The sequence below is a fragment of the Pinus tabuliformis genome, chromosome 2_2 (genome assembly GCF_031772625.1).
Source record: "Pinus tabuliformis cultivar Carrire ecotype Pingquan chromosome 2_2, CPIR1, whole genome shotgun sequence".
Taxonomy (NCBI): Eukaryota; Viridiplantae; Streptophyta; class Pinopsida; order Pinales; family Pinaceae; genus Pinus; species Pinus tabuliformis.
Window position 1 is genome coordinate 803,852,107 of NC_142300.1, and position 24,419 is coordinate 803,876,525.

The window sequence follows — 24,419 nt, forward strand, 5'->3', positions numbered from 1 at the left end:
TATGCATCTCAACTGACAATGTCAACATGGAAAGAGTACAAGCACAAGACACCAACACCATAAACAACCGAACAATGAAGAGGCTAGCCATCACAAGGAGCCACACCACAACAACCCATACAACTCCCAAAACTTGGAGCAGAAGGGGAATTGTTCACATATGCCTCTGGGGACAAGCATGGCCAACATTATCGCTCATGCGATACCGAGTGGGTATGGGGAGCAGATGAAAATCGGACACCCTACAAATGACCCAAGGCCATTCTTGAGGCAAACCCGAAAAACCAACTCAACTACCAACCCACCTTTCACACGAAAAGCAAAACCCTCCGCACCAAATAGGGAGGAGGTGAAAAATATAATGAGGAGCCAAATTCAATGGAGGCATAAAAGGCTACCCACCCCAATCAAAATTATCTATTCGCAAAAACTGAGGGGTACGATAGTGACATAGGCACGACGGAGTTTTTGGGCTTCCATCTGGGACCACAACAATGAAGGCTCAAAGGAGCGCCAAGAAAACTTTCAACATTCTTATCCTTGGGATGGGAAAGAGGGATGGGGATGAGCATGGCTCACATTACCGCTCATGTGCTACTGAGTGGGGATGGAGAGAAGACGAAAATTGGCCACCCTACAAATGACCCAAGGCCATCGTTCAGGCAAACCCAACAAAGCAACTTGATTACCAAACCACCTTCCACATGGAAAGAAAACCTGTCTCCGGTATCTTCTGGAGGGGCACGGGGGGGGGACCAGGATGAGCCAAGGAGCCACACCACAACAAATCATGCAACTCCAAGAACTTGGAGAGAAGAAGGGGAATTGTTCACATATGCCTCCCGGGACGAGCATGGCTAACATTACTACTCATGTGCTACCAAGTGGGGATGGAGAGATGATGAAAATCGGACACCCTACAAATGACTCAAGGCCATCATTCAGGCAAACCCAAAAACACAACTCGATTACCAACCTGCCTTTCACACAAAGAGAAAACCTATCACTGGTATCATTTGGATGGGAACAAGGGGACCAAGATGAGCCAAGGAGCCAAACAACAACAACCCCTACAGCTCCTAGAACTTAGAGAGCATATGTCCACATATTCCTCCTCGGACGAGCATGGGAAACATTACCGCTCATGTGCTACCAAGTGGGGATGGAGAGAAGATGAAAATCAGCCACCCTACAAACAATCCAAGGCCATCGTTCAGGAAAACGCGAAAACACAACTCGATTACCAACCCACCTTGCACATGGAAAGAAAACTTGTCGCTGGTATCATCTAGAGGGGCACAAGGGGGACCAGGACGAGCTAGGGAGACACACCAAAATAGCCCATACAGCTCCAAGAACTTGGAGAGCGGAAGGGGAATTGTTCACATATGCCTCCCAGGACAAGCATGGCCAACATTACCGCTCATGCGCTACCGAGTGGGGATGGAGAGAAGATGAAAATCAGCCGCCCTACAAACAACCCATGGCCACCGTTCAGGAAAACCTGAAAACACAACTCGATTACCAACCCAGCTTTCACACGGAAAGAAAACCTGTTGCTGGTATCATCTAGAGGAGAACAAAGGGGATCAGGACGAGCCAGGGAGCCACACCACAACACTTCATATAGCTCCAAGAACTTGGAGAGCAGAAGGGGAATTGTTTACATATGCCTGTCGCTGGTATCATCTAGAGGAGAACGAAGGGGATCAGGACGAGCCTGGCCAACATTACCACTCATGCGCTACCGAGCGGGGATGGAGAGAAGGTGAAAGTCGGTCACCCTAAAGACGACCCAAGGCGATCGTTCAAACAAACGCGAAAACACAACTCAATTACCAACCCACCTTTAACACGGAAATAAAACCTGACGCTGTTATCATCTGGAGGGGCATGAGGGGACCAGGACGAGCCAGGGAGCCACACCACAATAGCCCATACAGCTCCAAGAACTTGGATAGTGGAAGGGGAATTGTTCACATATGCCTCCCAGGATGAGCATGGCAAACATTACCGCTCATGCGCTACCGAGTGTGGATGGAGAGAAGATGAAAATCGGTCGCCCTATAGACGACCCAAGGCCATCGTTCAAGCAAACACGAAAACACAACTCGATTACCAACCCACCTTTCACACGGAAAGAAAACCCATCGCTAGTATCATCTGGAGGGCCACGAGGGGACCAGGACGAGCCAGGGAGCCACACCACAACAACCCATATAGCTCCAAGAACTTGGAGAGCAGAAGGGGAATTGTTTACATATGCCTCCCAGGATGAGCCTGGTCAACATTACCGCTCATGCGCTACCCAGTGGAGATGGAGAGAAGATGAAAATCGGTCACCCTATGAACGACCCAAGGCCATTGTTCAGGCAAACCTAAAAACACAACTCGATTACCAACCCACCTTTCACACAGAAAGAGAACCTGTCACTGGTATCATCTGGAGGGGCACGTGGGGACCAAGACGAGCCGAGGAGCCACACCACAACAGCCCATACAGCTCCAAGGACTTGGAGAGTGGACGGGGAATTATTCACATATGCCTCCCAAGACGAGCATGGCCAACATTACCGCTCATGCGCTACCGAGTGGGGATGGAGAGAAGATGAAAATCAGCCACCCTACAAATGGCCCAAGGCCATCGTTTAGGTAAACCCGAAAACACAACTCGATTACCAACCCACCTTTCACATGGAAAGAAAACCTATCGCTGGTATCATTTGGAGGGGGACGAGGGGGCCAGGACGAGCCAGGGAGCCACACCACAACAACCCATACAACTCCAAGAACTTGGAGAGCGGAAGGGGAATTGTTCACATATGCCTCCCAGGACGAGCATGGCCAACATTACCGCTCATGTACTACCGAGTGGGGATGGAGAGAAGATGAAAATCGGCCACCCTACAAACGAACCAAGTCCATCGTTCAGGAAAACCCAAAAACACAACTCGATTACCAACCCACCTTTCACACGGAAAGAAACCCCGTCACTGGTATCATCTGGAGGGGCACGCGGGGACTAGGACGAGCCAGGGAGCCACACCACAATAGCCCATACAGCTCCAAGAACTTGGAGAGTGGAAGGAAAATTGTTCACATATGCCTCCCAGGACAAGCATGGCCAACATTACCGCTCATGCGCTACCGAGTGGGGATGGAGAGAAGATGAAATTCAGCCGCCCTACAAACGACCCATGGCCACCATTCACGCAAACCAAAAAACACAACTTGATTACCAACCCACCTTTCACACGGAAAGAAAACATGTCACTAGTATCATCTGGAGGGGAACGAGGGCGACCCAGACGAGCCAGGGAGCCACACCACAACAGCCCATACAGCTCCAAGAACTTGCAGAGCGGAAGGGGAATTGTTCACATATGCCTCCCAGGATGAGCATAGCCAACATTAATGCTCATGCGCTACCGAGTGGGGATGGAGAGAAGATGAAAATCGGCTGCCCTATAGATGACCCAAGGCCATCGTTCAAGCAAATGCGAAAACACAACTCGATTACCAACCCACCTTTCACACGGAAAGAAAACCTGTCGCTGGTATCATCTGGAGGGGCACGCGGGGACCAAGGCGAGCCAGGGAGCCACACCACAACAGCCCATACAGCTCCAAGAACTTGGAGAGCGGAAGGGGAATTGTTCACATATGCCTCCCAAGACGAGCATGGCCAACATTACCGCTCATGCACTACCGAGTGGGGATGGAGAGAAGATGAAAATCAGCTGCCCTACAAACGACCCAAGGCCATCGTTCAGGAAAACCCAAAAACACAACTTGATTACCAACCCACCTTCCACATAGAAAGAAAACCCGTCGCTGGTATCATCTGGAGGGGCACGGTGGGACCAGGACGAGCCAGGGAGCCACACCACAACAGCCCATACAACTCCAAGAACTTGGAGAGCAGAAGGGGAATTGTTCACATATGCCTCCCAGGACAAGCATGGCCAACATTACCGCTCATGCGCTACCGAGTGGGGATGGAGAGAAGATGAAAATCAGCCGCCCTACAAACGACCCATGGCCACCGTTTAGGAAAACCCGAAAACACAACTCGATTACCAACCCAGCTTTCACACGGAAAGAAAACCTGTCGCTGGTATCATCTAGAGGAGAATGAAGGGGATCAGGACGAGCCAGGGAGCCACACCACAACACTCCATATAGCTCCAAGAACTTGTAGAGCAGAAGGGGAATTGTTCACATATCCCTCCCAAGACGAGCGTGGCCAACCTTACTGCTCATGTGCTACCGATTGGGGATGGAGAGAAGATGAAAATCGGCCGCCCTACAAATGATCCAAGGCCATCGTTCAGGCAAACCCAAAAACACAACTCGATTATCAACCCACCTTTCACACGGAAAGAAAACTTGTCACTCGGATCATCTAGAATTTGCGTGGGCGCCCACACGACCGAAATGAAGTGGCAAGGGAGAGACGGGAAAACGAGCAGCACAAACGTGCATAAAGCCAACTTCGGGTCACAACTTAGCATTTTTGATACGGGCTCGTTGGCCTATGCGCGCCCTCACCAAAATGACCCGCCCGAACGAGTTGACATGGACGCCCTCAAACGACCTGCCCGAACGAATTTGCATGGGTGCCTGCACGATCGAAACAAAGCGACAAGGGAGAGCTGGGCAAACGAGTTGCACGAACATGCACAAAGCCAACCTCGGGTCACAACTTAGCATTTTTGATACAGGCACGTTCGCCTGGGTGCACCCTTGCCCGAATGAGTTCACACGGACGCCCTCAAACGACCCGCCTGAACGACCGAAACAAAGCGACAAGGGAGAGCCGGGCAAACGAGCTGCACAAATGTGCACAGAGCCAACCTCAGGTCACAACTTAGCTTTTTTGATACAGGCTCATTTTTCCGGGCGCGCCCTCACCCGAACGACCCGCCTGAACGTGTTCACATGGAAGCCCTCAAACGACCCGCCCGAATGATTTTGCATGGGTGCCCAAACGACCGAAAGGAAGCGACAAGGGAGAGCCGGGAAAACAAGCTGCACAGATGTGCACAAAGCCAACCTCAGGTCACAACTTATCACTTTTTGATACGGGCTCGTTCACCCGGGCGCGCCCTCGCCCAAACGACCCACCCAAACGAGTTCACATGGACGCCCTCAAACGACCCGCCCAAATGATTTTTCATGGGCGCCCGAACGACCGAAACGAAGCGACAAGGGAAAGCTGGGCAAACAAGCTGCACGAATGTACACAAAGCTAACCTCAGGTCACAACTTAGCATTTTTTGACACGGGCTCGTTCGCCCATGCACGCCCTCACCCGAACAACCCGCCCGAATGAGTTCACCTGGACGCCCTCAAACGACCTGCCCGAACGATTTTGCATGGGTGCCCGAACGACCGAAACGAAGCGACAAGGGAGAGTCGGGCAAACAAGCTGCACGAACGTGCACAAAGCCAACCTCGGGTCACAATTTAGCAATTTTTGATACGGGCTTGTTCGCCCGGGCGCGCCCTTTCCCGAACAACCTGCCCAAATGAGTTCACGAGGACGCCCTCAAAAGACCCGCCCGAACGATTTTGCATGGGCACCCGAACGACAGAAATGAAGCGACAAGGGAGAGTCGGGCAAACGAGCTGCACGAACGTGCACAAAGGTAACCTTGGGTCACAACTTAGCATTTTTTGATATGGGCTCATTCGCCCTGGCGCGCCCTCGCCCGAACGACCCGCCCGAACGAGTTCCCTCAAACGACCGAAACGAAGCAAAAAATGAGAGCTGGGAAAACGAGCTACACAAATGTGCACAAATCCAACCTTGGGTCACAACTTAGCATTTTTTGATACGGTCTCGTTCACTCAGGCGCACCCTCACCCGAACGACCCGCCCAAACGAGTTCACATGGATGCCCTCAAATGACCCGCCCGAACGACCGAATGAAGCGACAAGGGAGAGTCGGGCAAATGAGCTGCACGAACGTGCAAAAAGTGAACCTCGGGTAACAACTTAGCATTTTTTGATACGGGCTCATTCGCTCGGGCGCGCCCTCGCCCAAATGACCCGTCTGAACGAGATCACACGGACACCCTCAAACGACCCGCCCGAACAACCGAAACGAAGCGACAAGGGAAAGCTAAGCAAACGAGCTGCACGAATGTCCACAAAGCCAACCTTGGGTCACAACTTAGCATTTGTTGATACGAGCTCATTCGCCGGGACGCGCCATCACCTGAACGACCCGCCTGAAAGGGTTCACATGGACGCCCTCAAACGACCCGCCCGAACGACCAAAACGAAGAGTCATGAGAGAGTCAGGAAAACGAGCTGCACGAATGTGCACAAAGCCAACCTCGGGTCACAACTTAGCATTTTTTGATACGGGCTCGTTCGCCTGGGCGCATCCTTGCCCGAACGACCCGCCCGAATGACCGAAACAAAGCGACAAGCGAGAGTCGGGCAAACGAGCTACACGAACGTGCACAAAGCCAACCTTGGGTCACAACTTAGCATTTTTTGATTCAAGCTCGTTCGCCCGGGTGCGCCCTCGCTCGAACGACTGAAACGAAGCGACAAGCGAGAGCCGGGTAAACGAGCTGCACGAACGTGCACAAAGCCAACCTTGGGTCACAAATTAGCATTTTTTGATACGAGCTCGTTCGCCTGGGCGCGCCCTCACTCGAACGACCCGCCCGAATGAGTTCACACAGACGCCCTCAAATGACCTGCCCGAACGATTTTGCATGGGTGCCCGAACGATCGAAACGAAGCGACAATGGAGAGCCGGGAAAACGAGCTGCACGACCGTGCACAAAGCCAACCTCGGGTCACAAATTATCATTTTTTGATACGGGCTCATTCGCCCGAGTGCGCCCTAGCCCGAATGACCCACCCGAACGAGTTCACACTAATGCCCTCAAACGACCCGCTTGAATGATTGTGCATGGGCGCCCGAACGACCGAAATGAAGCGACAAGGGAGAGCTGGGCAAACGAGCTGCACGAACATGCACAAAGCCAACCTTGGGTCACAACTTAGAATTTTTTGATACGGGCTCGTTCGCCCGGGCGTGGCCTCACCCGAACGAACCACCCGAACGAGTTCACATGGACGCCCTCAAACGACCCGCCCGAACGACCGAAACGAAGCGACAAGGGAGAGCTGGGAAAACGAGCTGCATGAACGTTCACAAAGCCAACCTTGGGTCACAACTTAGCATTTTTTGATACGGGCTCATTTGTCTAGGCGCGCACTCACCCGAATGACCCTCCCGAATGTGTTCACACGGACGCCCTCAAACGACCCACCCGAACGAATTTGTGTGGCCGCCCGCACGACCGAAACCAAGCGACAAGGGAGAGTTGGGAAAACGAGTTGCATGAACGTTCACAAAGCCAACCTCGGGTCACAACTTAGCATTTTTGATATGGGCTCGTTCATCTGGGCGTGCCCTCGCCTAAACGACCTGCCCGAATGAGTTCACACGAACGCCCTCAAACGACCCGCCCGAACGAATTTGCATGGCCGCCCGCATGACCGAAACTGACAAGGGAGAGCCGGGAAAACGAGCTACACGAATGTGCACAAAGCCAACCTCGGGTCACAACTTAGCATTTTTTATACGGGCTCACTCGCCCGAGCGTACCCTCACCCAAACGACCCACCCGAATGAGTTCACACGGACGCCCTCGAACGACCCGCCCAATTGAATTTGCGTGGCTGCCTGCACGACCGAAACGAAGCGATAAGGGAGAGCCGGGCAAATGAGGTGCATGAACGTGCACAAAGCCAACCTCAGGTCACAACTTAGAATTTTTGATATGGGCTCATTCACTCGGGCGCGCCCTCGCCTGAACGACCCACTCAAACGAGTTCACACGGACGCCCTCAAACAACCCGCCCGAACGAGTTCACATGGACGCCCTCAAATGACCCACCCGAATGAGTTGACATGAATGCCCTCGCCTGACCTGCTCGAATGAGTTTGTACAGACGTCCTCGCCTGAATGACCTACCGAAACGTGTTTGCACGAACTCCCTCGCCCGACCCGCCCGAATGAGTTTGCACGAACACCCTCGCCCGACCCGCCCGAACGGGTTTGCACGGACGCCCTTGCCCGACCCGCTCGAACATTTTTGCATGGACTACCTCGCCCGACCCGCCCGAATGGGTTCACACGGGCGCCTTCAAACGACTTGCCCGAACGAGTTTACATGGCAAACGACCTGCCCAAACGAGTGTTTACATGGCAAATGACCTACTCGAATGAGTTTACATGGGTTCTGACACACGACCAAAACGAAGTCACAAGGGATATTCGGGCAAATGGGCAGCATGATCGTGCACAAAGCCCACGCCCGGTCACAACTTAGCATTTTTTATATTGCCATGTTTGCTTTGGGCGCGTCACACGACACGACCCGAACCAACTCAACCCAACCCGTTTGCATGGGCACCCACAGACGACACTTCCCGACCCGCCTGAACGAAATTTGGGGTTTCCATGGGTGCACGACCCGAACGAAATTTTGGGGTTTCCATGGGCGCACGACCCGAATAAAGGCACGGGGGAGCATCAGGAAAACGGGCCACACGAATGTGCAGGAGACACACGAGTGGTCACGACTTAGCATTTTTGGCACGGCCACGTGTGCCTAGGCACCCACACATGGCACGACATGGCCCGATCGGCCTTGTGCAAGCTGACCCGACCCTCCCGAATGCGTTTGCACGGACACCCACACACGACACGACACGACCCGACCTGAACAAAATTTAGGGTTTCCTTTTATGCACAACCCGAAAAAAATTTGGGGTTTCCATGGGTGCGCGACCTGAGCGAAGGCACAAGGCAGTGTTGGGAAAACAGGCCGAACGAACGTGTAGAAGGCACACGGGGGGTCATGACTTAGAATTTTTGGCACTGCCACGTGTGCCCGAGCACCCACGCACGGCACAACCCGACCCGCCCGAGAAAAGGCACGACGGAGCATCGGGCAAACGGGTCGCGTGGATGTGCAGGAGGCACACAGGTGGTCATGCCCTAACATTTTTTGCACGGCCACATGTTCCCAAGCACCCACGCACGGTATGGCATGACCCGACCCGGCTTGACTCGCCCAAACGCATTTGGATGGCACCCACACACGACACGACCTGACCCGCCTGAACATAATTTGGGGTTTCCATGTGTTCACGGCCCGAACGAAATTTGGGGTTTCCTTCGATGTCATGAAGTCTTTGTTTGAACTTCTTCTTGGCAGGGTACCGACCATCGATCACTTTCCCCCCTGGTTTTTCATGTCATTTCTCCCTTCGTGGAAAGTGGCCTTCTTGATATATATTAGGTCCTTTTTGTCATCTAGCTACTCCTTTGTCACCTTGTCTATCCTTCATAACACTTATCACATGGATGCTTAGTTGTACTCGCTTGTTCCCGTACTTTGATTTAGTGGCCCTTCATGACTTCATTGTGATATTTCTCTTCATCATGACATATTTGTAGAGTTGAATCGGTTATCTGCACCTTACTATCTCCAAGGCCTTCATAGGTGTCAAGGTTCCTTTATCTTTTTCTTCATTTGTTAGATTTGTCATGCCTTCTTTCGAGAGATGTTGAGGAATCTTGTCAAATAGTTATTCTTTGTGACCGCGATGTTCTTCATTTGCTTCTTATCGTCTTCTTTCATAGGAGGATCTTCCTTCTTTTGCTTCTTGTCGTCTTCTTTCACTTCTTGAGTTACATGAGCTTCTTCCCTTTTTCTCTTGTTGTTGTTGTCCTTCTTAAGTTTAGGACAATCCCTTTTGTAGCGTCCATACTCTTGGCATCCAAACCGTTGGACTTTGGGCATGTAGTGGTCCCAACCAATTTGTTACTTTCATTGCAAAAAGACATTGAGGTATACTCCGAAGGGGACATATACTTGATAGAGTTTGAGATGTAGTGAACCTTCTTTCTTCTTGAAGACCTGATGGCTTGCCTTCCTTAGATCTTGATGTTGTTCAAGTTTCATTCTTCAAATGGACCTGCTTGATGACTTGACTCGTAGTGCCTTTCATTCTTCAAGATGGTGTAGCTTGATGTAGGTCCCTCTTTGATTTGTTCTTCTTGTAGGTGCCTTTATACAAGGCATTTCTTCTTGCTTTGTAGTCTTCCATGATGAATGATAGATGGTAGAACTTCTTGTCCTTGATGTGATTGAGACTTCTTGGCTTGAAGCTTCAACCTTGTGGATGTTCTTGAGATTCCCTTTCCTTGATGTGTCACCTTAGCTTCGATACCGCGTTGAAGAATCTGGGGCAATGGGGTATAGCGGGATTCTTCTAGACTTGATAACAATTTGTGAAGCTATTTTGCAATTTATTGTGTTATCTTAATCTTCTTCTCTTCTTATTAATGCATGTGTGTTTACTTTCATCAAACTGGTGCCAAAAACATAAGAACAAGAACACAAGATGTTGGCTATCTGCCAGGGAAAAACCTCTCTCTCTCTCAGAGAGGAAAACCCTTTCGTAAGCTTCTTATTGGTCATTGCGAAGCCCTAGAACCTTGACAATAATATCCCCCAAGCACAAGTCGAGTCCTTCCTCCTCTCTACATTTTGTTTCTTCGGTGCTTCGTTCCCCGGCACTCTGTCCTTCTTTCAACTTTTGATAGGCCATGGTGGACTAGCTCTAGAAGAGACTCCAACCTTTGATCCTTAGCGAGATCCTTTACCAATGAAGAAACCTTCATTCTCTTGAGCAACCGAGCCTTTTTCTTGATGTGACGTTGCAGTCTCGATGTACACCAAGTTTACTGCACCTGGGGCGATTTCCATCGTGAGGAGACATGGAAACCCCAAATTTCCTGCACTTGGGATGCTTTTGACAAGGCGGGACATGGAATCCCTGGGTTCCCCTCAATTTGGCGACCTTTTTCGAGGAGGGACTGGGAGACCCCATGTCACGCTCCTATCCTAGTGGTAGTATTTCAACCACACATAAGCGGGTGCGGCACCGCCATACTTTTTCCTCTTACCAATACTTGAGTACACGGTCTACGCCTACTTCAATACTCGGTCAATTTTCCAATAAGTGTTCTTAACAATGCAGTGAAAATAACTTACCATAAATTTATCTTCCTCAATTATTCTTTCAACCTATCGTGTCGTGTGGTCATGCTGCACTATCCTGCGGCCTGTACGACACAACTCCACACCTGAACTGTGAACTTGTCCACCCGACTTCCCTTCTGCGGTGCCCAAACTTTGCCCGTCAGTGCGGTCCATAGTGAGGGCGCATGGCCCGCATGCAGTGCGGCCTGCGTGCCTGGACGGTAACCCGCCCTGCTCTGCCTGTCCGTGCTACCAAGCCTCACCCGCCCTCTATAATCATCCCACCGGTGTGGCCCTCTTACCCACGTCCTTCTCTTTCTTCTGTTTTCTCTCAACTCCTTCCTTTGCACTTGTTTTACGATGTGGAAGTCTAAGTTCGATGTCCCTTCGTCGAACGCCATCCTCCTTAATTATACGCATCCTTTCGCCCAAGGGCCATGTCTCTCGAGGATAACAAGGGTCGGCTCCATCAACATGCATGCCTGGCTGATGTGCCACATAACCTTGACATGCCCCATTCCAACGAACCACAGTGTCCGTTAGTGTGCATCGTCGCACCCATGGGTCGGCTCCAACACCCGTAGCCGCAGATCGCACACCTGACCGCATCCTAACTCGTCCACACATGGTCACCTCTTTCATCCCCGCATGCAACAAGGGTTGCCCAACACGATGCGAGCGACATGGGAACCCCATGTTTCATGCCCCCAGGCCTACAGTAGTCTTTCAGCCGTACTTGGTGAGGTGCGGTGCCGCCAAACACTTTCTTTTCACCAATACTTATGTTCATGGACTACGCCTAACCATTAGTCTACTTAGTTTTTTTTTCACAACCAAGTATTATTATGTTTCCTTTATACCAATTAACACCCATACACATCCATTATCATCACCAATTATAAATGAAGAACACAATTGCACAGTATAAAGGGAGGGGCAAATCCCTGAACAATGAGTCTGCCCGAATACAATATATTATTCAACTCTACAATGTTTACGAGGCTTTACAAGTATACTTGGGAAACACCAAGTTTCATACTCAGCCAATTTTACAGATAGGCAACACCTATGTGTGCCAACCGAGTTCCTTGCCTCAGCTGGGTGGGCGCGCCCTCACACGAGCTACCAACTGTACTCCTTGACCGAACCTCATTTACCACTGCACGACGGGTGGGCGACCTCACCCGAGTCACCCCGCGTTTCCTTTTGCACGACGGGCGGGTGACTTACCCGAGTCACCCGAGACACCTCTGCATTTCTTCTTCCATGACGGGTGGGCGACCTACCCAGGCACCCTGTGTCACACCGAACGACGGGTGCCTTCCTTACCCGCGCCCTCACCCGATAACCGAAACTTGTGCGTATCGTGTTTTCTTTCCCAAGAGCGGGTGCATATATGCCCGTGCCTCTTTTGCGACCTCCTCCACTACTTCGCACTATTTTCTTGATCACCGAATGCTCATGTTTAAATGTCCATCTTCGAATGAATGCCAAATTCTCCAACGCCTTGCCATATTTATACGAGCGGTTGGGAAAGTCGCTGCCCAGGCCAACTCGACCTCTGCGTGCCAAAACGCCCTTTACATGTCGCAAAATTTCCATCCAATTGTTGGTCAGCAAACAATCCTTTGTTCAAGTCGCCCCAACATGTAAGTCGGCCCGTGGGTTATGCCAAATGCTCCCACGCTATAAACCAACCACCGGTTCACCTCTAATGCACATATTATACTTATGTCCCTTCGCACATTTCGATCGTAGAGTCGCACTTCGCACCGACAGGGAGAAACCGAACCGCAGGTCCTTACACCACGTTTCCCAGAATTGGGTAGCAATTTTTGTTGTGACGTGAAATGGAAACCTCGTGTGTGACCACTGACTTGGGTAGCAGTTTTCATCGCCGCGAAATGGACACCCCGAGTTCCTCGGACTTTGGTAGCTCTTCATGGCCCCACGACATGGAAATCCGAAGTTCCACAGACTCTCGGGCGATTCAGGGTGTACCGCGACATGGAAACAGCGAGTTCCCCAGACTTGGGCTGCGGTTTCGAAACACCCCAAGTTCTCAAGACTTGTGAGCTGGTGTGCATCTTCATGGAAACCCCAAGTTCCCTGCATTTCCCTCATGCCGTAAAATGCAAAAACCCGTGGTTCCATCAAGGGCGGGACATGGAAACCCCAAGCTTCCCAGGCTTGGGCGCCAAGGCGCGACATGGAAAACCCCGAGTCTCCGTAGGCTTGGGCGCCACAGGATTCAATTGTGGCGCGACATGGAAACCCAAAGTTTCCCCAGGCTTGGGCGCTGGGGCGTGACATGGAAACCCCCAGTTTCTGCAGGCTTGGGCACCACTAGTTTCGGTCGTGGCGCGACTCGGAAACCCCAAGTTTCCCCAGGCTTGGGCGACGGGGTGCGACTTGGAAACCCCAAGTTTCCCCAGGCTTGGGCGCCGGCGGTTTCGGTCGGGGCACGACATGGAAACCGCAAGTTTACCTAGGCTTGGGCGCCACCAGTTTCGGTCGGAGCACGACATGGAAACCCAAGTTTCCCTAGGCTTGGGCGCGACTTGTAAACCCCAAAAAAATTTGCACCAGGCGGAAACCCAAAATTTTAGGCGCGACATGGAAACCCCACTTTTTTTTCCACGCTAGGGGGAACCCCCAAATTTTAGGCGTTAGTTGGAAACCCCAAATTTTTGGTGCGACATGGAAGCCCCGAATTTTAGGCGCCCGGTGGAAACCCCAAATTTTTGGTGCGACATGGAAGCCCCAAATTTTGGGCGCCCAGTGGAAACCCCAAAGTTTAGGCACCGGGTGGAAACCCCAAATTTTTGGTGAGACATTGAAGCCCCAAATTTTTGGCGTCGGGGCGCGGCATGGAAACCCCAAATTTTGGCCGTCAGGGTGCGACATGGAAACCCCAGTGTTCCCAGGCTTCAGCGCCTTTTCTGTCGTGACATGGAAACCAAAAATTTCCCGCCCCCAAGGAATGAAAAATTATCGTTTGGAGGAAGAGGCAGAGGCACGAGAGGGTTGCCCGAATTTTTTTTGTGACAAGAGCGAGGCTCTAAATCAAGGCGACCAAGGGCTAAATATTAGTGGATCATGAAAGCAAGGCCACTTTGCCACTTACAATACCCCATCGTGTATTTAATTTGTCTGCAAAGGATTCTTCTCAATGACTGTTTGGAATTGAACTTCAAAGCTGCCCCGAGCGAGATGCTTCACAGTCACGGTTTACAAATGACATGGGCCCCTGTGGGTGATAAAGCGACGCCCCTACTGCGGGTCGAGATACAGCCGAAGAGTGACATGCACCGCTTCTAGTGTGGATTCTGACTTAGAGGCATTTAGTCATAATCCAACACACGATAGCATCGCGTCACTGGCTTTTCAACCAAGCGCGATGACCAATTGTGTGAATCAACGGTTCCTCTCGTACTAAGTTGAATTACTATTGCAGTGCGGTTCATCAGTATGGTAAAACTAACCTGTCTCACGACGGTCTAAACCCAGCTCACGTTCCCTATTGGTGGGTGAAAAATCCAACACTTGGTGAATTCTGCTTCACAATGATAGGAAGAGCCGATATCGAAGGATCAAAAAGCAACGTCGCTATGAACGCTTGGCTGCCACAAGCCAGTTATCCCTGTGGTAACTTTTCTGACACCTCTAGCTTCAAATTCCGAAAATCTAAAGGATCGATAGGCCACACTTTCACGGTTTTTATTCGTACTGAAAATCAAAATCAAATGAGCTTTTACCCTTTTGTTCCACACGAGATTTCTGTTCTCATTGAGCTCATCTTAGGACACCTGCGTTATCTTTTAACAGATGTGCCACCCCAGCCAAAATCCCCACCTAACAATGTCTTACGCCCAAATCGACCCACCGAAATGTGCCTTAAGGACAAAAATAGGGGTAGTGGCCCATATTTTCCCCACGGAATACGTAAAATAACGTTAAAAGTAGTGGTATTTCACTTGCGCTGAAAACAACTCCCACTTATTCTACACCTCTCAAGTCATTTCACAAAGTCGAACTAGAGTCAAGCTCAACAGGGTCTTCTTTCCCCACTGATTTTTCCAAGCCCATTACCTTGGCTGTGGTTTTGCTAGATAGTAGATAGGGATAGTGGGAATCTCGTTAATCCATTCATGCACGTCACTAATTAGATGACGAGGCATTTGGCTACCTTAAGAGAGTCATAGTTACTCCCGCCGTTTACCCACGCTTGGTTGAATTTCTTCACTTTGACATTCAGAGCACTAGGCAGAAATCACATTCCCTCAGCATCCACAGGGACCATCACAATGCTTTGTTTTAATTAAACAATCAGATTCCCCTTGTTCGTACCAGTTCTGAGTCGACTGTTCGACGCCTAGGGAAAATCCCCCGTAGGGGGCATTCTACGCTTGTAGCCCAATCGGCACGCGACTGCCCGCCCTCGCTACGAGAGCGGCTCGAGCAGACTGCCGAAAACCCATGAGTTGAGTGCTTAGACCCCTAGGCCCAACCCTCAGAGCCAATCCTTTTCCCAAAGTTACGGATCCGTTTTGCCGACTTCCCTTACCTACATTGTTCTATTGACTAGAGGTTGTTCACATTGGAGACCTGATGCGGTTATGAGCGCGACCGGGCATGAACGGTACTCGGTCCTCCAGATTTTCAATGGCCACCGAGGGCACACCGGACACAGCAAGATGTGGGGTGATCTTCCATCTGCTGGACCCTATCTCTGGGTCAACCGATTCCAGGGTGGGCAAGCTGTTAAAAAGAAAAGATAACTCTTCCCGGGGCCCCCGACGACGTCTCCGGATTTCCTAACGTTGCTGCCCGCCACCATGTCCCGGTTCGGGAATATTAACCTGATTCCCTTTCGATGCTCATGCAGAGTGTACCCTTGATACAAGGCTTCCCCATATCTTAGGATCAACTAACCCATGTCCAAGTGCTGTTCACATGGAACCTTTCCCCACTTCAGTCTTCAAATTTCTCATTTGAATATTTTCTACTACCACCAAGATCTGCACTGGGTCCAATCCACCCAAGCTCACGCTCGAGGTTTCTCAACGACCCTCATGTCCTCCTACTCATCGGAGCTAGGCAATTGCTCCGACGGTCAATATCGGTTGCGCGCTTCAGCGCCATCCATTTTCGGGGCCAGTTGATTCGGCAGGTGAGTTGTTACACACTCCTTAGCAATTTCGACTTCCATGACCACCGTCCTACTGTCTTAATCAACCAACACCCTTTGTGGGATCTAGGTTAGCACGCAATGTGGTACCGTAACTCAACTTTCGGTTCATCCCGCATTGCTAGTTCTACTTACCAAAAATGGCCCACATGGAGCTCTCGATTCCACGGTGTGGCTCAATGGAGTAGCCGCACCCTCTTACCTATTTAAAGTTTGAGAATAGGTCGAGGGTGTTATGCCCCCGATGCCTCTAATCATTTGCTGTACCCGATAAAACTCGCGCGTGAGCTCCAGCTATCCTGAGGGAAACTTCAGAGGAAACCAGCTACTAGATGGTTTGATTAGTCCTTCACCCCTATACCCATGTCAAACGAACAATTTGCACGTCAGTATCGCTACGAGCCTCCACCAGAGTTTCCTCTGGCTTCAACTTGCTCAGGCATAGTTCACCATCTTTCGGGTCCCAACGGGTGTGCTCGCAGTCGAACCCTTCACATAAGCTCAAGGTCGGTCGACGATGCACCCCCAAGAGAGGGGATCTCACTTGTCAGATTCCTTGCACCTCACATGTTTTCAAACTCGCCGACTCGCACACATGTTAGACTCCTTGGTCCGTGTTTCAAGACGGGTCGAATGGAAAGCCCGCCAACTAACACCACGAGCGCACAGGTGCACATGGCCCGCCACAAGGGCGCACGCTTCGTTCCTCGACCACCGCAGCGGCAAACCGACAGGCAATAATCCACCCATGCTTGTGACGATGCAGCAGCCCGTGTTGGTTTGCACCTCAAGTCAAGTGGCGGACCATCGTGAGCCGTTCCACATCCGACCGAGACGCATCGACAACCTCCATCCGCTTCACTCCCACCAATTTCAAGCACTCTTTAACTCTCTTTTCAAAGTCCTTTTCATCTTTCCCTCACGGTACTTTTTCGCTATCGGTCTCTCGCCCATATTTAGCCTTGGATGGAATTTACCACCCAATTAGGGTTGCATTCCCAAAGAACCCGACTCGTCGACAACGCCTTGTGATGCGGCAGGGTCACGGGCCGACGGGGCTGTCACTCTCTTAGGAGCCCCCTTCCAAGGGACTTGGCCTAGGTCCGCCGCTTAGGACGCTTCTACAGACTACAATTCAGGCGGCGTCGCCGCCCGATTTTCATGCTGGGCTCTTCCCGGTTCACTCGCCGCTACTAGGGGAATCCTTGTAAGTTTCTTTTCCTCCGCTTAATTATATTCTTAAACTCAGCGGGTGTTCTTGCCTAAGCTGAGGTCGTAAAGTTGGAGCTAAATCTACCCTACCCCATGGGAGGACAAGAGAGAGCAAATCAAGTTTGAGCGATGCCACACAAAGCCTGCATCGGCTAACACCCACTGCCCATCCAAGGGGACAAGATCACCACTCGCCGACGCATGCCACGAAACATCACTTGAGGTATTTCATCCAACTACATCGCATGGGGCACGGATGACTAGCTCCGCTACTCCCTAGCATATTGCAAGGAGCGCGTTTGAATGGGATGCGATGCCCAGACAGACGTGCCCTCGACCGAGGCATCGGGCGCAAATTGCATTCAAAAACTTGATGATTCACGAGATTTTGTAATTCACACTAAGTATCACATTTTGCTATGTTCTTCATCGTAACAAGAACCGAGATATCTGTTGTCGAGAGTCATTTCCACTTATTACCAAAAAATCGGCCACAAAACTGAATAGGGGCACCCCCCACAACAAATGTAAGGCCAAGGGGCAAAAGGAGGAAAAACGCATGAGAGGAAGAGAAACAAAGGTGTCTAACCCCCTCACGGGGGGAGGCTCGAACAGAGGACAATCTCCCCCAGCCCCATGCCCTCGCAAAAAGGGGGGAAATGCATGGAACAGTGATCGAGATGGACTAGGGTTGCCACCCGGGGAGCTCGCACTGCTTTTATCCCTTACCCAACACCAGCCCACAACAATTCCCCCTTTTCTCCGCAGAGCTATGGACCGAAAGGAAGAAAAGGGTAGAAAACAAAGCACAAGCCTCCCAAGCCCCGTGCCTTCAGCAAAAGGGGGGAATTGAAGGGGACGACGATCGAGAAGGATGAGGGTGGCCACCCTAGGAGCTCGCACTGCGTTTCGTCCTTCCGGAACACCAATCCACAACAATCCCACCTTTTCTCCATAATGCTAGGGGCCACGAGGAAGAAGGGAAGAAAACAACAAGAGAGAAAGGGATATATCAACCGTGGCTACCTGCTCACAAGGGGAGGCTTCAAACAAAGAACAAGCTTCCCCAACCCCATGCCTTCCCAAAAAGGCGGGGAACTGCAGGGGACGACAATCGAGAAGGACTAGGGTGGCCACCTTGGGAACTCGCACTACTTTTCATCCTTCCCGAACAACAATCCACAACAATCCCACCTTTTCTCCGTAAAGCTAGGGGCCAAAAGGAAGAAGGGAAAAAAACAACATGAAAGAAAGAGAGATATCAAACGCGTCCACCGACTCACAAGGGGAGGCTCAAACAGAGAAAAGGCTTCCCCGCCCCCATGTCTTCGCAAAAAGGTGGGGAACCGCAGGGGACGACGATCGAGAAGGACTAGGGTGGCCACCCTCAGAACTCACACTGCTTTTCGTCCTTCCTGAACACCAATCCACAACAATCACACCTTTTCTCCGTAAAGCTAAGGGGCCAAAAGCAAGAAGGGAAGAAAACAACAGGAAAGCAAGAGATATCAAACGTGGCTACCGACTCACAAGGGGAAGCTCAAACAGAGAACAGGCTTCCCAAACCCCGCGCCTTTGGAAAAAGGGGGGAACTGCAGGGGACGGCGATCGAGAAGGACTAGGGTGGCAACCCTGGGAACTCACACTACTTTTTGTCCTTCCCGAACACCAATCCACAACAATCCCACCTCTCCTCCGTAAGGCTAGGAGCAAAACGAAGAAGGGAAGAAAACAACACCAAAGAAACAAAGATCCCAAGAAAAGAAAGAAGCTCAACAGCACGCCGAGAAGATGTCCGCTAACCAAAAAGAAATCAAACAAGGCACCCAATCAAAAAAGTGCCCCAACTCTTCACACCCTCCCACATGCATTCAGCACAACACCTTTTCTAGCTTTACAACATAGCAAACAACCAAGCAAATAAATCACAACCCAAAATTGACCAATAGAAAAGATGAGGGCCACGATGAGACCAGTGTCTGGAGCGTGTCACTGAGAGGCAAACAGTCCCCCAACCCAGTGGTACAAGGCTTCAAACGACAAATAGACTGTTGTCCATAACACAAACCCACCCCGCTATTGCACCGCTCCGTGTAGAAAGCACCCAACAACCTTTCAGCCGAGAGAGTCAACGGGGGTCAAAGAATCAAACTCCAAAGAGGAGTTGTCACGGGTCGACACTCAACGCTAGAGAAAGCCGCGGGCCACAAATACATCGATGGTGCAAGGCCAATAGAGAGAGGGACGTTCGCAAAGCGCAACACCATGAAACGAAGAAATGACGCAAGTCCCACAAAAAACCCACAATCCAAAGGGAGGAACAAAGACACAACCCGCTACTTCTTTTTCCCTCAGAAGGGGAGTGGCTCACGAGAGGACGAGGAATTCCCTCGAAGGCAAAGGCATGAGATAAGATTGCCACCCTCATGCCTGTCAGCGGGGAAAATTGTGATCTCGATGGAGCTCAGACTGAGGGATGGGTTTTTCATTACCTGGACACCCAACCCTTCCGCGAGGGCATGTCGAGGAACGGTCGGGAGGGACTAGGGTGGCCAGCCCAACGGGTTGAACCGCTCTTCATCCATCCCATACTGATTGCACCCTGACAATCTCCCCTCACGGAAGATTTGAGCTACCAGGCACGCGTGCAACCACTCCCTCAACCCAACCACCAGTGAAAAAGCTCACCGAAGAAACACATCAACTGCCGGCGCCTTTTCGAGAGAACTAACTATGGAAGCCCGCACCCTTGGCCAATGCCTTCCAACGAACAAAAGACCGAGCACCGCCGCTATGAATGAGTCTGAATTTATCCATCGTATTTACCAAGCACCTCAACTCTGCAGCAACCATGCCCGGCTGAACAGATCGTCAGAAGGGCTCCCAAGAAACAAGCTTTCGAACCCCCTGCAGAAACACATTGGGGGGAAGAAAAACAAAGGATGGGTGGGACAAGCACAAGCATGGCTTGCAAGCACACACGAAAAATAGGCGTTACCTCGAGACAAGCAACCAACAATTTTCCTGCCAAACACCAAACCCGGCTCCCCTAGAGACGCACCACAAAGTTCCACATTGCAATCGACGCCCAACCAACCTGAACCAAAAAAGAAAACCCCTGCTATCAATGATCCTACCGCAGGTTCACCTACAGTAACCTTGTTACGACTTCTCCTTCCTCTAAATGATAAGGTTCAATGAAATTCTCATTACGTCGATGGTGGCGAACCGCCATCGTTGATGCAATCCGAACACTTCAATGGATCATTCAATCGGTAGGAGCGATAGGTAGTGTGTTCAAAGGGTAGGGACGTAGTCAACACAAGTTGATGACACGCGCTTACTAGGAATTCCTCGTTGAATACCAATAATTGTAATGGTCTATCCCCATCACGATGCAATTTGAGAAGATTTCCCGATCCTCTTGAACCAGGAATAAAAAAGTGTTTGCTACATCAGTGTAGCATGCGTGCGGCCCAAAAAATCTAAGGGCATCACAGACCTGTTATTGCCTCAAACTTCCATGGCCTAAACGGCCATAGTCCCTCTAAGAAGTTGGCCGCAAAGGGGAACATCCACATAGCTAGTTAGTAGGTTGAGGTCTCGTTCATTATTGGAATTAACCAGGCAAATCACTCCACCAACTAAGAATGGCCATGCACCACCACCCATAGAATCAAGAAAGAGCTCTCAATCTGTCAATCCTTACTATGTTTGGACCTGGTAAGTTTCCTCATGCTGAGTCAAATTAAGCCGCAGGCTCCACTCCTGGTGGTGCCTTTCTGTCAATTCCCTTAAGTTTCAGCCTTGTGACCATACTCCCCCTTGAACCCAAACACTCTGTTTTCTTAGAAGGTGCTAGCGGAGTCCTTAGAGCAACATCTGCCGATCCCTGGTCGGCATCGTTTATGGTTGAGACTAGGACGGTATCTGATCATCTTTGAGCCCCCAACTTTCATTCTTGACTAATGAAAACATCCTTGGAAAATGCTTTCGCAGTGGTCTTTTTTTCATAAATCCAAGAATTTCACCACTGACAATGAAGTACGAATGCCCCCGACAGTCCCTATTAATCATTACTCCGGTGCTTGCTTTGAGCACTCTAATTTTTTCAAAGTAACAGTGCCGGAACCGCGACCCAGCCAATTAAGGCTAGGAGCACGCCGCCGAAAAAGGGGACGAAAGGGCAGGTGCACACCGAGTAGGTGGACCGACCTTTATGACCCAAGATCCAACTACGAGCTTTTTAACTGGAACAACTTAAATATACGCTATTGGAGCTGGAATTACCGCGGCCGTTGGCACCAGACTTTCCCTCCAATGGATCCTTATTAAGGGATTTAGATTGTACTCATTCTAATTACCAGACTCGATGAGCCCAATATTATTATTTATTGTCACTACCTCCCCATGTCAGAATTGGGTAATTTGCGCGCCTGCTACCTTCCTTGGATGTGGTAGTAGTTTCTCAGGCTCCCTCTTTGGAATCAAACCCTAATTCTCCATCACCTATCACCACCATGGTAGGCCGCTATCCTACCATCGAAACTTGATAGGGCAGAAATTTGAATGAAGCATCGCCAGCACAAGCGTTGTGCGATCCGTCGAGTTATCAAGATTCACCAGAGAAGCGGGCAAGCTCGCGCTGGCCTTTTATCTAAAAAATGCATCCCTTCCAAAGAGTCAGGACTTGGTGCACGTATTAGCTCTATAATTACTACAGTTATCCGAGTAGTATGGTACCATCAAAAAAACTATAACTGATTTAATGAGCCATCCACAGTTTCACAGTTTGAATTAGTTCATACTTAGACATGCATGGCTTAATCTTTGAGACAAGCATATGAATACTAGTAGGATAAACTAGGTAGCACCCTCCCACTTCAAAGGGCATTCCGGGTGCTCTCTTACTGAGAACCAACCTGAAAACCCATCAAGTCAAAGAGATGTCAAAATATCATGTAAAACTTTTATGCCTTGCACCTCTTGCATCCCAAGAAGGAAGCACACGCAACATGCCAAGGACATGGCGAAAAATGGGCAGACCTGCCAAGCCACAATGCACCAAGGCCACTCCGGAGTTTGCAGCCACAGCCCATCCAACAAGAAAACAAGCGATCACTCGCCCACTCCCTTAGAAATGCTTCCAGAGGCCTCCACGCCCCGCACCGAGGCCACCTAGGAGTCCACCCGGGCAGCAACGATGATGGACCTCGATCTCCTGACCGCCTGCGGTAGCCTCGATGCGAAGGAAAAGGAAGGAAATAAAAAGAGGACAACTGACCACACAAATCCTATCATAGAGAGGCCATACAAATCTCTCAGCCCCACACAGATGCCACCTTGGAGTCCACTCGGACAGCAGCAATTGTGGACCTTGATCGGATGATCACCTGTGGCAGCCTCAACACAAAGGCAAGGGAAGGAAATCATACAAGACAAACCAAGCCCGCAACCTCCCTTAGAAATGCCCCCCAACCCACCCCTCTCCTCCCCGCATAGGGGCCACCTAGGAGTCCACCCGGACAGCAACAATGATGGACCTTGATCGCATGATCGCTTGCGACATCCTCAATGTAGAGAGGAAATGGATGGAAATAAAACAAGACCAACTGAGCCCATAACCTCTCTTAGAAATTCCCCTCGACCCTCCATGCCATGCACCGAGGCGACCTAGGAGTCCACCCACGACAGCAACAACGGTGGACCTCGATCACTTGACTGCCTGTGACAACCATGATGCAAAGGCAAAGGAAGGAAATAAATGAAAATCAAGAGGGTTGCTACACAATACAATAACACATATCCAAACAGGAGGAGAGATCGGGTAGCTCTGCACCCCACACACCTTATGTACAGGCAACCTAGGAGATTTCCCACAGCTTTACCGACCGAACGATGAATAATTTTCCCCTACGGCCACCTCCACGCAAAGGAGGGAGGTCAAAGCGTTCCACCTCGAAATCCTTCTTCCAGATAGCCCCCACCATCGATGACTATAGTAGAAAGCCTCCTCCCCATTGGACCATGAGCGCATACACAATTGAAACAACAAGTGCCCCCCAACCCTCCCCACAGAGAGGCCACCTAGGAGTCCACCCGGATAGCACCAACGATGGACCTCAATCACATGATCACCTGTGGCAGCCTCCATGCATAGAGGAAATGGAAGGAAATAAAACAAGACCAACCAAGCCCACAACCTCTCTTAGAAATGCCCCCCGACCCTCCACGCCACGCACTGAGGCCACCTAGGAGTCCACCCGCGACAGCAGCAACGGTGGACCTCGATCACTTGACTGCCTGTGGCAACCACGATGCGAAGGCAACGGAAGGAAATAAATGCAAATCAAGAGGGTCGCTACACAATACAAGAACACATATCCGAACAGGAGGAGTGATCGGGCAGCTCCGCACCCCACGCACCCTACATACAGGCAACCTAGGAGATTCCCCATAGCTTTATCGACCGGACGATGAATAATTTTCCCCTACGGCCACCTCCACACAAAGGAGGGAGGTCGAAGCGTTCCACCTTGAAATCCTTCTTCCAGATAGCCCCCACCATTGATGACTATAGTAGCAAGCCTCCTCCCCATTGGACCACGAGCGCATACACAATTGAAACAACAAGTGCCCCCCAACCCTCCTCATAGAGAGGCCACCTAGGAGTCAACCTGGACAGTAGCAATGATGGACCTCGATTGCATGATCGCCTGCGGTAGCCTCAATGCAGAGAGGAAATGGAAGGAAATAAAACAAGACCAACCGAGCCCACAACCTCTCTTAGTAATGCTCCCCGACGCTCCACGCCATGCACCGAGGCCACCTAGGAGTCCACCCACGACAATAGCAACGGTGGACCTAGATCACTTGATTGCCTGTGGCAACCACGATGCGAAGGAAAAGGAAGGAAATAAATGCAAA

General features: G+C 50.7%; 2 non-coding genes and 2 pseudogenes across 2 annotated transcripts; all 4 read right to left on the reverse strand.

Annotated features, from left to right (window-relative positions):
- The window catches only part of LOC149195374 (peptidyl serine alpha-galactosyltransferase-like), an 85,377-nt pseudogene extending 73,661 nt beyond the window's left edge, over positions 1–11,716 (reverse strand).
- Positions 11,717–14,150: 2,434 nt separating this feature from the next.
- Positions 14,151–17,556, reverse strand: LOC149195379 (25S ribosomal RNA). The gene has a single exon (XR_016255532.1). It is a non-coding gene; the product is annotated as a 25S ribosomal RNA (ribosomal RNA).
- A 247-nt stretch (positions 17,557–17,803) lies between these two features.
- Positions 17,804–17,957, reverse strand: LOC149195380 (5.8S ribosomal RNA). The gene has a single exon (XR_016255296.1). It is a non-coding gene; the product is annotated as a 5.8S ribosomal RNA (ribosomal RNA).
- Positions 17,958–20,617: 2,660 nt separating this feature from the next.
- LOC149195381 (18S ribosomal RNA) lies at positions 20,618–22,362 on the reverse strand (annotated as a pseudogene).
- Positions 22,363–24,419: the final 2,057 nt, after the last annotated feature.